At 45.6% G+C, this 16,997-nt stretch overlaps 1 pseudogene; it reads right to left on the reverse strand.

Annotated features, from left to right (window-relative positions):
* Positions 1 to 265: 265 nt before the first annotated feature.
* The window catches only part of LOC146195387 (nose resistant to fluoxetine protein 6-like), a 41,403-nt pseudogene continuing 24,671 nt past the window's right edge, over positions 266 to 16,997 (reverse strand).

Here is a 16,997-nt window from a genome sequence, read left to right on the forward strand (position 1 = left end):
AGCTACAACCAGCGCCGCAGTTGAGCAACTTAGGAAAACGCCTAGGTATCCGTTCACAACAGCATACAGTACAGTCTCGGCCATGACGTCAGACCATGAAGCGGCCGGAGCCAAGCACATTAGTCTACTTAAATCTTGAGGAAGGGCTAGGAAAATTGGTCCTGGCTTAAACTGCAGTGTCGGCTTCCGGTGTTTCAATGTGTGGCCGCCTTCAGCAGGACCGCTGCTAACCAATCTCCAGCAGGGTGTAGTCACGTCTTTCTCATCAGTGGCGCTTGGTGCGCTCGCCACGTCCTCTGGGGGCGGTGATTCTCTTGGCGGAGGCTTCAGCGTCTCCGACGGTGACTCCATCGGAAGATGTGTGCCGATGTCGGGCTGAGAAGCACCGCTCCTCGAGCAGGGAGGCCATCAGGGCGATGGGCCTCTCGAACACTGTATGCAGCGCGAAGGCCGCCACAAATGAGGCGGCGCAGTTTCCGGCGACGACGGTCATCTGGAATAGAACGTTGCGTTCATGCTTCTTTTTACTTCGGAAAGCCTCGCGTCGTGCAAGATCGTGCCGCTCAAAGTGTCCCTCACTAGCTTTCATCCTTATTTTTACTCTGCGTACAAGTTTTTCTGTCTGTTTTTCCTTCCGCCATACTGTGCTTGCACGTCAGCGTTGCGGAGCGTTGCATTGGGGATGGGGTTTTTAAATGTCACTGACTACCATAGTTACAAGTGCCCACATAGCATGTAGCAAGCTCTTAATGTAAAGTGCATATCAACGTCCCCGGGAATGCTGGTTTGCGGGATGAATTGGAGTGCTTTCATCTCTCCGTGGCAACAGCAAGACAGCGGCGCTCTTTTCAACGAGCGCTGTGTTTAAGTGAATGTAGAAGTGTACGCGGTGGATTAAACGAAGAGACACCTCTCATGACACCCCAAAAACAGCGGAAATAGTATAGGGCCAAATGAAGTTTTTCCCTCCTTCCAAGCACGTTTTTCAACTCAGCTTCTGGCTTGGTGCGGCAGTGTTATAGAGAATGATTATGTTGTTCGTCTTGAGGACTTGCGAAGGACTGGATTTGTCTAGTTTTCATTTTATGAAACTTGTTGGGCTTAACAGTTTCGTAGATTAGCCGCCAGAGTGTAGTTAACGGAGTGAGTTTGCCATGCACCGATGGCGCCTAAAATATGAAGGCACACTGCGGTCTTTAATTGGCAAAGGTCTAGTGAGCGCTGTGTGTAATCTGGCTCGGTAAAGGAGCTATGAACAAAGGCCAGCGAGGTGCACTTTACAGGGACAGAAAACTGGTTTGGAAGATTAGACTAAAAGATTGGTTCAACTTTCGTTTCTTGATGCGGTACTTGACTGCTAAATTCACGCCCGTGCTAACTTGGTCTTAAAGTTGCCTTCTTCATCCCAACAGCTTCAGGTAGTGGGATGCTTAGCCAAACTTCCGCTTACTGCTTAGATTGTTTGCTATAAAAGGCGTAGATGGTATGTACATATTTTTGTTTGCAAGTCGCGTTAATTCGTGTCATCCTATCATGCACGGTCATGGAGCGGTTCCGAACGCATTTGGCATTATTGCTCACACCACTAAACAACGCTGCGCCTGCTGCTGTCTGATATAAAATCCCTTTTCCGCTGTCAGCACTGGCGACAGAGCGCAAACGCTACACGCGTGCCGGCATATACAGCTTGTCGAATGCTGTTTAACATTTATGATGGTACCGAACGATGGCGCCACCGGCCGGTCCGATGCTCGAACCTTATCACAAATAGACGGGCTCAAGCTTGCTTCCTTCACTTACGCTTATTGCTCCCGTATGTGAGCACTGTTGAGGAACGTTTGGACCCTGAAAAGCGGGCTAGCTCATTTTTTAAAAGTGAGCACTGCGCCAAACGGTCCGGCTCTAGTGGAAAATTGGTTCTCGAGTGTAAGCAGAGAGCTGCCAATCGTGTTTGAAGTTTTTTATCAAGGGCTACTAAAAGAACAAGCAATATTAAAGGTGGTCAACTGACCGCTTCATCGCAGTGCACGTTTATTTACATGAAAAGTAAATGGGAGTATGGTCCTTGTAACTGCACCGGCTATATTTCTGTACATATTCGAAGACATATCACTTCAATAAGAACGCAGAGATATGCAACATAGTTGCACCCTAAGAAATCTTAAAAAAAAGTTCTGACCATGATGATCTACTATGAAAACGCCGTTTAGAATGCATGCTTGCGCTGTTTCTTTGTTCGCTTTCATTCACTGCAGAGCGCACAACACTGGCGTGAACTAAAGCGTTGAAACCGCGAAAATGTCATGAGAACTGAACTGCCTGTCACCTAAATGTGAAGGTGTGTACCTATTATCGAGGTACGCTGAGTGTGTGCTCTCTAATTTGCTGGCCTGTGCGCTTGGCCATTTCAGCCAGCCACAACGTTTTCGGCAGAAAAGCAGCAAGGGACGACTGTTCGGCTCCGTAGCGGGCTGGTTGTTCGGGCGAGCCAGTTAGCGCGTTCAAGCTGCTTTACTGACAAATTTCTATCGCAAGCCAGTACTGGAGCACTATACTTTGAACTTGGGGGTTAGCATTCTGTGTAAAGCAACGCATGAATTTTACTCCACTGTGGTCCTTTTTATGTTCAATGCTGCAAGGTTAAAGCTACAGTACCCAATTTCTCCTTTTGAGCAGAGTATGGCGTAAACGCTGACTCCTTGTCCAGCGAATGAAAGGCGAAGAATCATTCTGCACAGCTTCCAAGGTGCTATGGAGCGCACAATTCGTCGTTTTCACGGCGTATGATTAACCGAATGTGTTGTTCATCACCATGGCTACTCGAAACTACTCGGGATGTTCTTCTCTATTAAACACTAATTGACAGACGCGTTAGAGGGAGCTAACTCAGTCGCCAAGTTAGAAATATAGTTTTTTGTGGCTCATCCTGTCGAGACATCTGTGTCCTATGAAAATGAGTTTATTAACAGGCCAGAATGTGATCGCGAAGAGCCGTCAAATTTCCATGACATCTCGCCTTGTTTTCTAGCCTGTGAACATATTACTCGACACGCTTAAAAACGAAACCATGAAGGAATATAAAATTGACAAGCTTACCATGAAGAAGTAGCCGCCGTTAGCTCTGCCGGGAAAGTTTATCCACTGGTAGTAGACTATGAAGTCATGAATAATGAAAATGCCGAACGAAAGTCTGCTCACTGGCGCCCAGCCTGGCCACGCCAGCACGCTGCTCAGGAATCCTGCACACCAACAAGGCATGGCATGGCTTAGAGAGAAGCTTGCTCAAGCTCTTTGAAAACAAATGTGAGGCACTTCACACCCGGTCTGCAGCAAAACGTGAGAAAAGGATTGTGCAAGTTTGGTAATTTATTATTATATCCTCCTCTGTTCATAGCAGTGCATTTGTTTGAGATCACAGAGAGCAGCAGTCAGTGTGATTGCTAATAATACAATTTTGTGCACTTCTTGATGCATATAGAGGGCGTCCAACCTGACTTTAACCAAGCTTTAAAAAAAAAAAACATTGAAATAGAGAATCCAGTTGCATAGAGCTGCCAACCGTCTCGCGCACGACAAGTAATTTTTTGCTTTGCAAGTGATCAGTTAGATATTTTTTTTCTAATTTACTAAATATTGACGCGACAGTAAATGTTATTTGCAATGTTGGGAAGCACCTTCCCAAACCCCATTTCATTTATCTGCGATAGCGAAGGCCTCAGGCGTATCTTTTTTCCTAAGCTCAAAAAAAAAAAAGATCGCGAACTACAATAACAATCACGTGACTAGTGCATTCGCCCGCCCCCATCACCCTGCTTCCAACGGTCGCTTCAGAGAATAAAATCGGTTCCGGACGTGGCTCGCAGCGGCAGGCCGATATGTCTGTGGTGGTTTCTTCGCACACGTGAGCTAGTCGGCGCATGTTACGGTACAAGTTTCATCGAGTGCAGCGAGCTGGCAGAGCGGGCTGCAGCCATCGCCAGCTTTTCAGCCTAAAATTGTAATGGCCGCACGGTAAGACACGGCCGCAGGTGATTTTGGTTCCCTAAATCCACGCGCGAGAGGAACACAATCGCACGCGAACGCACTGGCACGTGTTTGTTTTTGAATTAGGAGGATTTCTGATTGCGCACTCCAACTTGAAAAATCACATTTACTGCCTGTATACAATAATTATTAAATAAAATTTTCATGATTACTCATCAACAACCTTAGATATGCGGATGATACCACTTTAATGGCAGAAAGTGAATTGGATCTCAAGAGACTTCTGATGCGCGTACAAGAAGAGAGTGAGAAGTTTGGGCTTAAACTGAACATTAAAAAGACGAAGATCATGGCGTCTGGCCCTATCAAGTCCTGGAGCATCAATGGACAAGAAGTGGAAGCTGTGACAGATTTTCTGTTCTTGGGCGCCAAGATTACCTCGGAAGGAGACTGCAGCCATGAAATTAGGAGACGCCTGCTTCTGGGAAAGAGAGCAATGGTTAGCCTTGACCGCCTAGTAAAGAGCAGAGACATTAGTCTGCCAACCAAGATCCGTATAACCCGTGCTATGGTCTTTCCAGTTGTGATGTATGGATGCGAGAGTTGGACTGTGAAAAAGGCTGACCGCCGAAGAATTGACGCGTTTGAATTGTGGTGCTGGCGAAGACTCTTAAGAGTTCCTTGGACTGCCAGAAGATCAAATCAGTCGATATTGTCGACCATAAACCCTGACTGCTCATTGGAGGGTCAAATTCTAAAGTTAAAGCTCAGCTACTTTGGTCATCTGATGAGAAGAGAGGAGTCGCTGGAGAAAGATTTGATGTTGGGAAAGGTTGAGGGTCGCCGGAGAAGGGGTAGGCAGCGAACGCGATGGTTAGATGGCATTCTCGAGGCATTGCAGATGAAGCTATGTGATGTTAAGAAGATAGTGAGAGACCGGAAAGCGTGGCGTGACATGGTCCATAGGGTCACGAAGAGTCGGACACGACTGAACGCCTGAACTGAACTGAACTGAATTCGCTAATGGTGCAATAAACTAAATTGGCCTAAGCTGGTCAGACTGGTGACAGCTGTATACAAGCGCTTTCCATTGCTCGGCTCAAATGTTTTTTTTTTACTCTTAACTTAAGTTAGCTGAGACAGCAAATATGATAACCTAGCAGTATGGCCTAAATGAAATTCGACTCTACAGGAACAACATATTCTGGAACGCAATGTAGACCAATAGTCGTGAGACCAATTCCACAGTAGTCCTAGAGGTGCTTAGAGTCGGTGGAGCTTCAGATTCAAAGCGCTTATAAGGCACAAATACACACAATTCTCACTTGGAGACACAGTACCAATAAAATTTGGCACTCCCAAATACAATATTTCACACCGCAACCCGCGTGGATCCTGACTTTTTTTATGCCTACGGAAGTCTGATGTACGCAGAAAATGTCGGCATTTCGACGAGGTTTTATCAATCGCAAATATCTTAAGATGAGCAGAAATAATCGGCTTCGAAGAGAGAGAGTTATCGCATATGATAGAAGCTATATAAGAGGAAGCATAACATTGCTGAGTTCGAGTTGGGGGAGGGAGGAGGGCAGGAGGACAGCGCCAAAAACAGCCCTTTCCGTAGTAAGGAATGGAGACGACTGGCTTTGTGCTGCTTTTCAGGTACCTCCTTTGGGTACACATGTGTACAGCGGTACAGTTCTCAGCAGTATCTCAACTAGGTACACGTGGTGCCTTCAAACAACTCCAAGCCAATATCTCTTATTATAAAACGTTCTCTGTCGTTTGAAGCAACCGAAAGTTTTCAAGGTTTCGAGACCTACCAGCACGAGGAGCTGGGTGAGCATTACAGTTTTTCTTCGGTTGCAACATATATTTACCGCATCACCAAAGGTCTCAAATTTTGAACGATTATCTATAGGCGGAATGAGAAGGCTGCAGCGCTCGTATATATAGTTTTTATTTACGCACGTCGTCTGATATTGAAACATCGTACACAACTGGCCACGGCGTTTAAAATAGCTGGTATTTGAACACAGCGTGCTGGCGCACTGGCTAACAACAGGAGAGATTAGCAGCGCTAACTAAGAGAGACTAATAGAGCTAGCACAGAACCGAGGTAATTGTAGAAATATGGGAGAGGTCTTCGCCCAGCAGTGGGTATAGTCAGGATGATTATGATGATAAATAGACTCACAAATAGTCACACAGGACTTGACTCCAACTTCTTCAACGATATAACCCCCATAGAAACTTCTTCAACAAACAAATGCTCTCACAGCATCGGCAACATGTGCATAGTAGTTTAGGTCTTCTCTATATTACCAAAATTCAAAAGACGGCTTTCACTACTAAATAGTAATAAAGATGAGTCACTGATACACTCCGAACCAGCCGTTTTATAGAAAAGGCTTCTAGCCACTCACGGGCAAGAGAGTCCATGCTTCTGCCTAAAATCTTAAATTCTGTGAACTTTGGATCACTTTTGCTTTGGGATCGCAGGATCGGCAATGAATAGGTAGATGTAAATTCGGACTGTTTTTCTGAGAACGCTTATGCTCTGCAGCCCTATCATTCACACATCTTCCAGTTTGGTCGATGTGTAGCGTGCCACAGGTTAAGCGGATTTGATAAATAACCCCTGTAGCACATTTAACGTAGGGCTTGACATGTGTTGTAGTGCAGCTTTGCTTTCTATTGACATCGCCCGTAAGTCGTCCGCGCATATCACCCAATGTTTGGGGGGCGGAGAAGACCATCCTGGTACCGTGTTTGCTAGCGACCTTCTTCAAATTATGAGCCACCTTATGTATATAAGGGGTAAAAAGAGGTTTGCATCCGACCTCCCCGTTATGGTTCCTTTTATAAAAACTTTTGTGTTTATTCATACTTTACACCAAGAACTCCGTCTCGGCCACCGCTAGGTGTTCAGGATAGCCTGCTGATTGAAGACTCTTCAGTTGGTTGTCGAAGTTCTCCTTCAAGTTGTGATGCAGGATCTCTGCAAATCCCATTTTAGCGCTTGCATCGTGATTGCATGCTTAATTATCTTAGTGTGCGCAGAATCATAAGGAAGTGAATCCATACAAACTCTGGGACGATAGCACCAGCAGACACCGTTTTGCATTAACTTATGATTTAGGTCTAAAACTGCAAGCAGTCATGCTCCTGTATTTCCGACGTGAACTTTAAGCCGTCTCCGCGATCCTGAAAAACACCTTGTATTTGTGCTACGCTGTCCTTATAAAACCCGTCGTTCTGTCTCTTCAAATTGACTAAAAAGTTGTCGACATGTTTAAAAACCTTGAAAGCTATCCCAGAGGCAAAAGTTACAAACAGGGACGGGTCAATAGGTGGAAGAAAAATGCTACATAACACGGGAGCAACGCATGACCCAATATAAATACCTTTGCGCTGTAAATACAACATGTTGTTAAAACCTAGAAACGTAGAATTTAGATAAAACTCTAATAGGGTCATGAAATTCTCAATGCTCATAGCAGCATTATTCTGGAAGGGTATGGCGCCGTTCAGTTTAATGCATTCTTTTACAGACAGAAAGAAATGAGGGGATGGAATAGTAAAGATCTACCACATCTACCGAAGAAGCATGGTCTGTAATCTTCCACATTCTCAGATAAAAACTCAGACCTCTAGAGAGTTTCTCATGGTAAACGGAACGTCTACTGACAGCGTGTTTAACTTCTTTAACTGACTAAGCAGGAAACGGCTGACAACCTGCTGTCGTGCACTTCTCTCACTCGCAAGGTTTGCTCCTGTTTCGGGCGTTTGCACTGAAACGTCCACAGACAAGCGGGGAAGCAAATGGTACGTTTATGAGGAGGAAAATAATTAAAAAATAAAGTCTACCAGTCGGTACCATATAGGATTAGGAGCCGAAGCAATGGTAAAGTAAACGATGAGGGATTGCTGCAAATATTCAATTTGAAAAATACTGAGAACATTTTGTATCCGCCAGACAACACAGTATCATGCGAAAGCACATTAGAGATCTATACTAAGGCAGGGATAAATGGACGGTTTTTGCGGTGCGAGGCCGGCACCTTAAGAGGGCAGTGAGTTGCTTAAGTTGATCGAAGACAGCGACATCGAAGGCATAGCGCAATAAGGGGACAGTAAATACGCCATGTGATTGGCTGCGGGGATAGTTGCTGTGTTCTTTAATTGGTGCATTCTACGGTTTGTAGCGAGAGCTACACTATAGGCTAGTCAGAGCTGAGTTTCGCGTGTTAAGCCGGATCCAGAACTGCACATGTGCAGTACCATTAAGAAAAGTTGGGACGCTGAGCGGGTGCTCCATAAGCGAAGTTGATGGGGAACTCGTGTAATTTGCGTGCCATCTTCACCAGCTATGACTTCGGACGATCCAGAAGTCGTTGCTTGGCGCGAAGTGGCCCGTCAGCGTAAGAATGAAGCTCGAAGGAATAAGCTTGCGTCGGAGACGCCAGAAAGGCGGACAGAACGTCTCGCTAAGAGCAACTTCAAGTCGCGGAGTGACATAGGTTGTGCCGATGTCGAAGCCCTACGTGAACAAAAAGAATGCCGGGAAGAATAACAAGACGCGAAGATGAAGCACCGGATGACCAAACACACCATTCTGCAGGCAGCTAGCCCATTGTCAACGAGAACTTTCGAATCTGGGTTTGGAAATAGCGAATTTGGCTCTGTGTGTTCCGGTTGCAAATGATGACATTAGCCGGACGTGTAAACAGTGAACGAATCGATGTATACAACTTTGGAGCTGGCTTTCCCCTTATGGTCTGCCGTAACGCTCAAAGCAACTAGTATTTGTGCTACGTTTAAGGGTTCTGCTGCTAAACGGATTTCCATTGACAGCGTTAACCACGGGTATCGGTATCCGCCGATGTTTCTGATTTACCAGTGCTCAGCGATGTCGCCGAATGGTCGCTCTCGCTACGTATGTCCTGGCTTTGCTGTTCTAAGCCACCGCCCACGTTTTATTTCAGTATTTGGTACTTGCTGCAACGAAGACAAAGATTGTGCGTCAACTTAGTCAACAACTTGATGCCTACGCCTCTGCGTAGAATGACAGACTCATATGCCCAGGAGGGGATGTAATGTAGCAAGTCAAAACGATGCCAGCAAGGTCTACCTTTCGGATGATTTCTAACAACCTCACTGTTTTAAGACATGGCGCGACCAGAAAGCAATCTCGTCGCCGTGTATGACTCATATTTGTGTGTAAAAAAAGGACAGTTGAACATACGCTGATTTATTGTTAGAAGGTCATCTTTCATTTAAATATTCTAGAGCCTGTTATCAAAAATGCACTTCCCATAACCTCTCATAAAATTCGATACCTTCCGCTTTAGCGATGAATGAAGGGGTGTACTTTGTACTTATTGACATGTTTATAGTTCTGGGCCTTCAGAGTCTGCGAAAAACGAAGATGGCTGCTCGTAATTCAGGTGACAATGTGATTACGTTCGCATCTTGATACCTTGTTGAAGATGTCTCATTCATTAGACAAGTGTACAGAGCCAAGGTCAACCACCTGAGTGGTTGAGCATTATTGAGGACTTACCACGCCTTAGGAAATTTTAATATCACCATGGGTATTGCATCGTAAATATTTTCACGTAGTCTAACGCTGTCGACTTTACAAATAAACAAAACTGCGTGAAGCTAAGGATCAAAACAGAAAAATTAGGAAAGATTTCAACCTATAATTATTCAGGACCTCTTGGCGAGTCATGCGCAGTGTGATATGTTTAAGCTATGTCGCGTGCTGAGGGGTACTGGTTTGCGCAGGTATTGTGGATTATAGAGTTGCGCGAACTTCACTTGTTAGTATTCGATAAATTACCCGCTTTGTCGGTGAGGCAGGCGTAAATAATCCAGGCGATTCCCCCGGAGGGGGAAGAAAGAAGAAGACGTGTCGCTGAGCACCGTGGCTACATCGTGTCCAGTAAGATTTCGAACTACGTCTGCAGTCCGCGCCCACACAGCGGCAATCAAACTCTTGAAGAAGAGCATAAAGGCCAAACAACCCGTGCGTGGCAAGAAGAGCATCAAGGACACAGCCCTCCGGGTAGACGCTGCAGAATGCCGACGCGGCCATGCTGCTAGGCCTACTGGGACTCGGCGGAGCCGCAGCTCTGATAATATGGCAAGAATGGGGACGCCAATGGACCCTCCGGTAGTCGCTGTGACTTCTGCAAGCACAACGGCAGGCTGCGGTAACGAGCCTTTACCTGGAGCTAGCACTTGGCCACAGAGCAACGTAGACATTACTTCGAATACGAGGACAACGCTCGGGCCGCTACCCGAGCTAAACGATACACATCAGGCTATGGATGTGCAACAGGAAGTCGTCACTAACGCTTCTCAACGGACACCCCGGCTGGTCAAACTACCTGGGCCACCAGTCAACACACCACCGGCAAAGAAGGTAAGGGCCGCCCCTGATAAGCTAGCATCCGCTTATCCAACACCAGCCTTGCAGAAATCCTTCAGAGTGCATATCAGACCTACAGTGCAGTTTGATATCACTAAGATACCCACCAGAACAATGCAGAGAGTAATAGACGCAGCGCTTGGTACCACAGGTTACCAGGGGTTTGTAAGCCACAGGGCATCTAATACTGTCACAGTACATTTAGCCACCATTGAGGATGCACGCAAAATGACCACAGTAACACAGATTCCAATCACGACAGAGGAGTATCTTCCTGTCCAGACGTATTTTGCGTCAGGTCCAAATACTCAGCGATGTGTCCTCTATGACCTAGACCTACAAGATTCCCCGGAGACGGTGGCCAGAGACCTAATATCAGGAACACATACTGTGTTAGCCGCACGTCGTATGGGGAACAGAGGCACTTTTCTCATCACATTACAGGGACCAGATACTCTTCCGGACAGATTCTACTACATGGCCGCATAGTGCGACCCAAAACGTACAAACCTAGACCGGTTCACTGTTACAGGTGCTACAGAGAAGGTCATATGCAGAAATTTTGTCCATATGGAGTTAACCCCGAATACATAACTGAATCTGGAGAAGCGAAATTCAAATGCGGCCTATGCAAATCTGATGATCACGATATCACTTCATCTCAGTGTCCGACAAAAAAGCGAAAGCTCGAGTTAGCAAGGGCTGGACGACATAAACAATATGCACCGTTAATGGTTAAAAACAGATTTGCAACTCTGGCCGAAGAGCTGTTTGATGACCCGCTAGAAGAAGAAGAGCCTGTTGAGGTGGTTGCACAGAACAGTGCATCTTTTGCTTCTAAGCTAAAACATGGACGACGCACAAAACGGAGCACAGTGGCATTCACTACTGATGATTTTCCGGATCTTAAAGACTGCACAAGCCAGCAGGATGCAATAGAAAAAGAAATTGCGATGCTTTCAGCACAAATTGCACAGCTGCGACAAAAGAAAGCACATATAGCGCAACGACGAAAGGAGAGCTTAGAAAAACAGAAAGAAACGCTTGCAGGCAGTACGACAGCAAGGTTAGTGGATGCTCCGAATTGTAAACCTGCCGATAACATACCTATTTGGAAGGCGGTACTGGACACGCTTACGCAACTGACACACCTCATTCAGAGCAGCTTACATCATGGATAGAAGTAGCCGAAACAAGTGGCAACAGATTACACAATGGAACTGCAGAGGGCTCTGTAATAAAGTTGGGGAAATAAATACAAAATTATTGTACGGTAAGCTACAATCATGGGCGTTCTCGATACAGGAGCACAATAGGTTATATTCAATAACAGGATATATAGGGTACCATTGTCCTTCTATCCCTGATAAACGAGCAAGAGCAGAGGCCGAAACACCAGGAAAAGCTGCCGTTTACATTAGGGCCAACATTCCCCAAACGCCACTTGACTTGAGCAAGTGGTGCAACACTCAGCAGGAAGTAGTTGCTGTACTCACGCGTCCGAACAAAACGCCCCTTATATTAGTGTCCATGTACGCTAGGCCAAGAAACACAGTGCTTAATCTTGGATGGGTTAAGCATATTCACCATTCATACCCTGAAATTGTGATACTAATCGGTGGAGATTTTAACGCTCCGCACACCGTATGGGGATATGATTATGATTCTAAAAGGGGTGATCAAGTTCATACTGCCTTCACAGAAATGGAATTTACACTGCTAAATCATCCAGGAGTCGCAACACTACCTGCAACACAAACACGCTCACCAGACTTGACGTGGTGGAAGGGCCCTGGTGCACCACTATGGCAGGCGGAATTAGATGCGTGGGGTAGTGATCATGTCCCCATTGGTATTGGTCTTAATTTGGGACATATGAAGAAAATTCGAAAGAAAGCGTCTGTTACACATTGGGATGGTGTACGGCAGGATACTCGAACGCATTCAGTTAGCCCGAATACTCTCGTTACTACCCTTCAAAAGGTACTCAAGGATCACACCATTACAACTACAGTGAACGAAGATCAGCCAACTCCCGACCTGCACCTACTAAAACTTTGGGCACGCCGAAAGCGGGCCGAGATACAGGCTGGTCGCCATCCTGAAGACGTGCAAAGAAGAATTGAGGTAAACAGAGTGACGGCACAGGCACGCCGATATGAAAAACAGCTGGCTCATAGGAGATGGGATGAGTGGTGCAGTCGTTTGGGCTCAGGAACGAATAACAAGGCCCTCTGGAGGACTTTCCATGGCATGGAAAAGAGGCGGCAGGTTAAAGATCATGCAGAAAGTATTAGACTCGCATTACAGCTTACACCAGAAGAGTTTGCAGATCAGGCTGCTGCCCTTTTCTTCCCGAACCACGCACATTATCCGGCGCATTCACCGACAGTGGATGCGGTTGATAAAACAGGAATAACATTACCATTTACAAAATTGGAGTTATTGGCTGCTATAGAAGAAGCGAATGGTAAAACTGCGCCTGGACATGACGATATTCCTTATGAAGTATTCAAGAATTTAGAAGGAGCCGCAGTTGACGGCTTGTTGGATGTGGTAAATGAGGTATGGCAAGGAGGAGACATTCCACTCGGCTGGAAACACTCGGTGGTGGTAACAATACCAAAGGCTGGGAAACCTCCCACAAGTCTAGAATCTTTGCGGCCTATCTCGCTAACACCCACAATTTGCAAAATCTATGAAAAGATGATAGCCACCCGCCTGTCATGGTGGTTGGAAAGTAATAAAAAATACCATGCTCGACAAATTGGGTTCCGAACAAACCTTGGGACAGAAAATGGACTGGCTGTGCTCGCTGAAGAGGTCATACACGTGTCGCCTTATAGCCACCTAGTGCGCACTGTAGTGGCTACCGACATGGCGAAGGCATACGACAACGTGTTACATGCCAAGATTCTTAGCAACATGGAATGTATGGGCATTCCCTTGCAGGTCATAAAAGCAGTACATAATCTGCTTAAGGACAGGACGTTTTCTATCCGGATAAACGGAAAACAAATTGGCAATTACACCTCGAACAGAGGCGTGCCACAAGGGTCAGTGTTAGCACCTTTATTATTTAATATCGCACTGATCCCATTGGCGTGGAAATTAGCTAAAATACCAGAAGTGGGGTTCATGATATACGCAGATGATGTCACGATTTGGTCTGTTCATAAACAAATTGACAGACAGATTCGGCATCTGCAAGAGGCTTTAAATACCATAGATGAGTACGTGCAAAGTGCAGGCCTGGAATTATCACCTCAAAAGTCCAGTTACATTCATGTTGCCAACAAGAATGGAAGAAAACAATTGGCAACGCAAAGAGTCTCCCTAAAGATTGGAAATCAGGCACTGGAAGAGGTGGACGAGTTGAGAGTTCTTGGCCTAGAAATTCACAAATCCGGCAAAGGAACACAATGGCTTCATAAAGTGAAAAAAGTAGCTGCGACTTCCTTAAACTTGATAAAACGCATTTCGTCTAGGGGAGGAGGAGCTCGAGCGGACATGGCAAGACGTCTTGTACAATCAGTGTTACAGCCGAGGATACTATACCAGGCCCAATTCCAAAGACTCACGAGGCGGCAATGGGCAAAATTGGAAACAATAAATAGAAACGCAATGCGCACTATCACGGCCTTACCAAAACTTACCCCTATCCCTATTCTCCAAGAGTTTGCACAGATAAATACGTTGACAGAATTAATTGAGCAACGAGAGGCAACAAGGGATATGAAGCGAAAGTACGTTACGCCCATAGCATCCTTGTACAACGAAGTGGCAGTTCGAACACCACCAATGGCTGACCCCCCTCCTTGGGAATTCACTACTATCACGACAAACAAGACCACTCGGCTTCGTCGCAAAGAAAAGCTGGCATCTCGACCTCTGGTTGATGCACTTCCAGGTACCTTAATTGCATATACGGACGCATCAATTATAGAAAATGGCGGTAGAACAGCAGCTACTAGTCCAACACACAGCGAACTAAAGGTACATAAAGAATATCTTTTAGAATACCCGGACCCGCTTGTGATGGAACTCTATGCAATCCGCGATGCTATGGAGGCCATAAATAAAATAGATTCGATAACAGAAGCCCACATCTATACAGACTCCTTAGCCGCCATAAAAGAACTAAAGAAAGTGACGAAGACGCTATTTGTTACACAGGAAATCCACGCACTCAATAAAAAAACAAAGATAAGCATACAGATACATTGGACACAAGACAATGCTGAGAACGCTGAGCAGAGAAAAGTTGAGCACCTCACACACGAAGTTCCACACACTAATGCACCCCCCACCAGGCTCCCTTTCGATGCCCGCTCCGCTGTTTTCATTTTAGCATCCTCTTTAGGGAAAAGTACACGTGCCCTCATTCCCCCGTGTACATTCCCACTCCCTCGTAACTTAACGAGATTGGAGGAGGTTTCCCTTAGAAGGATAAGAGCTGGGGCGGCCCTTACCCCGTCGGTAAAATGCCGATGGGAATCGCAAGCTGAAATCGGACCAACAACATGCCCAAAGTGTTCCACACCAGCTGCAGAAGTGGATGTTCGTCACCTGCTATGGACTTGTGCAGGGACAAGGGAATCAAGGACAAAGATTCTGCGCGAAGTGGGTCTAACCACAACAAGGGAAGATGACTTTTCTAAATGGCTCACCGACAACGCTAAGAGCGGGAGCCTGCTCCGGTTCCTCACGGAAAACCATTTACATGAGTTTATATAATATGTCTTATGGCAAGTTTGCGTACAAAAAAAAAAAAAAAGATTCCCCCGGAGAAAAGGGAACGAGTCGTGGCGGCGTAGATGGCCGTGGCAGTCGTGGACGGCAGCTGGTGCCCCGTCACATGACAGTGCCGAACAATGAGATGCCGATGCTTGCGAGCGCTATCACCCACAGGAGCAAAACCTTAAGCTGAAGAGGGGCAAACACAACATGTATTTTTGTCATTAAGGCATGCCCACTTAATTGCATCAGTAAGGCTAACGAAGGGTTTCTCAGGAAATACAAACGTGGCCATGATGCAAACACGACATTCTATATCTTTCGAAGTTTTGAACTGGCAGATGTGGGAGAGTTGCAGCTCTGCTCCCAATGTTAGTTTTCTGGCGCTCAACCAATTTTCTTGCAGTCCTCTTCAGTGCAAAATGTAGAAAGGAAGGGAGTGTGGCGGGGCGAAGGCTGACAGGGCCTTTGCCGGTCAGAATGTATTCGAATGGCCTTGGGAGCGGTGTTCGGACACGTAAAAATACCGCAGCTCATATTACAGCTAGGGGAAATTGACGGATTCGTAAGAATTAGACGAGAGGCTGATAAGCAATTCTACTTACCCTGGAAAGTTTTCTTGAAGTATCTTTCGTGCAGTAGTAGCCGGCAATTATTCCTGTGCAGTAACTGGGGATGTGCGTGTGTGGCATGTAATAAGTCAGACCACCATTACCGTTCCTGTGAGGCGAGGCGAAATCATTATCAGACGTTTGTTCGGTATTGAAGAAAAAAAGGTTGCCATGGCTTATATGTATTTAAAACCTAACCTAGGATAAATTAACCAATCTTGTATTTATAATAGTAGCAGTACACAGCTCTCAAAAGTGCAAAGAAGTATCAGGCCTGCATTCTCGCTAAGCTGAAGTAATGTAGTTCCTCTGCCAAGGTGTCTCCTTGATGTGATTATCCTACACTATGTATGCTCGTGATTCTCTCTATCATTCATGCCAGCGAGATTAACCAACGCATGCGGGCAAACGTAGAATAATTTAATATTGACCGCTACAAACGGCTGCTAACCAAACATCTCGCTCATGCGCAGTGAACAGAAAAAGGATTGAGATGGCAAGCAGTTTCCTTCTCAAACAGGCTGCTCGATCACTAAATGTGTTTTACAAATTCTAAGAAATGCTTTTTGAGCTGAATGTTGTGTATAACTGTACCATACATATATGAAAGAGCACTGAAAAAGAGTTAAGGGGGACCCGCAATTCGCAAGCCGAGAAAACGTTTCAATGTGGGCACTTGTCTTCGTTAGGGCAAGTCCAAATATTGGCAGGGCTCTTGAACTGAGGTTGCTCCCAACCCTTTTTCTATGCACCTTCATAGTGAGTAGTCATCCTCTTCCTCTCGATCTGCCCTCTATCATGACAAGAAAGTTATCCGCAGATACCCCCCCTCCCCAACCTGAAGGCTTGTGATGCATTGATATTATTTCAAGAATGTACCTTATTGATCTTATAGCAGTCCTAATTACGAATCGTGAGAGCGACCTACTTCAGTATAGAAATTTTGCTACGCATTCAAAAGTTTAGACGATTTCAATCAATAGTTTTGTTAAAACTGTCTAGAAGACTGGATTTGACTGAAACTTATTTAAAAGCGCCCCATACTGGTTTTAGATGATAGACTCGATAATCGATAATTTGTTGTGAGTGCAAGATAGATTTCATACACAAAATTTTGCGGTGCGTTGCAAGCTTGAACGTTCCTTTAAATTTCCATAAAAATGCAAGCATATTCCTCATTTTCTTCACAAGGTTCTGAAACCACGTTCTGTTGGATTTTATTACAG

This window comes from Amblyomma maculatum, chromosome 3, assembly GCF_055883805.1.
Source record: "Amblyomma maculatum isolate TAMU_Amacu chromosome 3, ASM5588380v1, whole genome shotgun sequence".
Classification (NCBI taxonomy): domain Eukaryota; kingdom Metazoa; phylum Arthropoda; class Arachnida; order Ixodida; family Ixodidae; genus Amblyomma; species Amblyomma maculatum.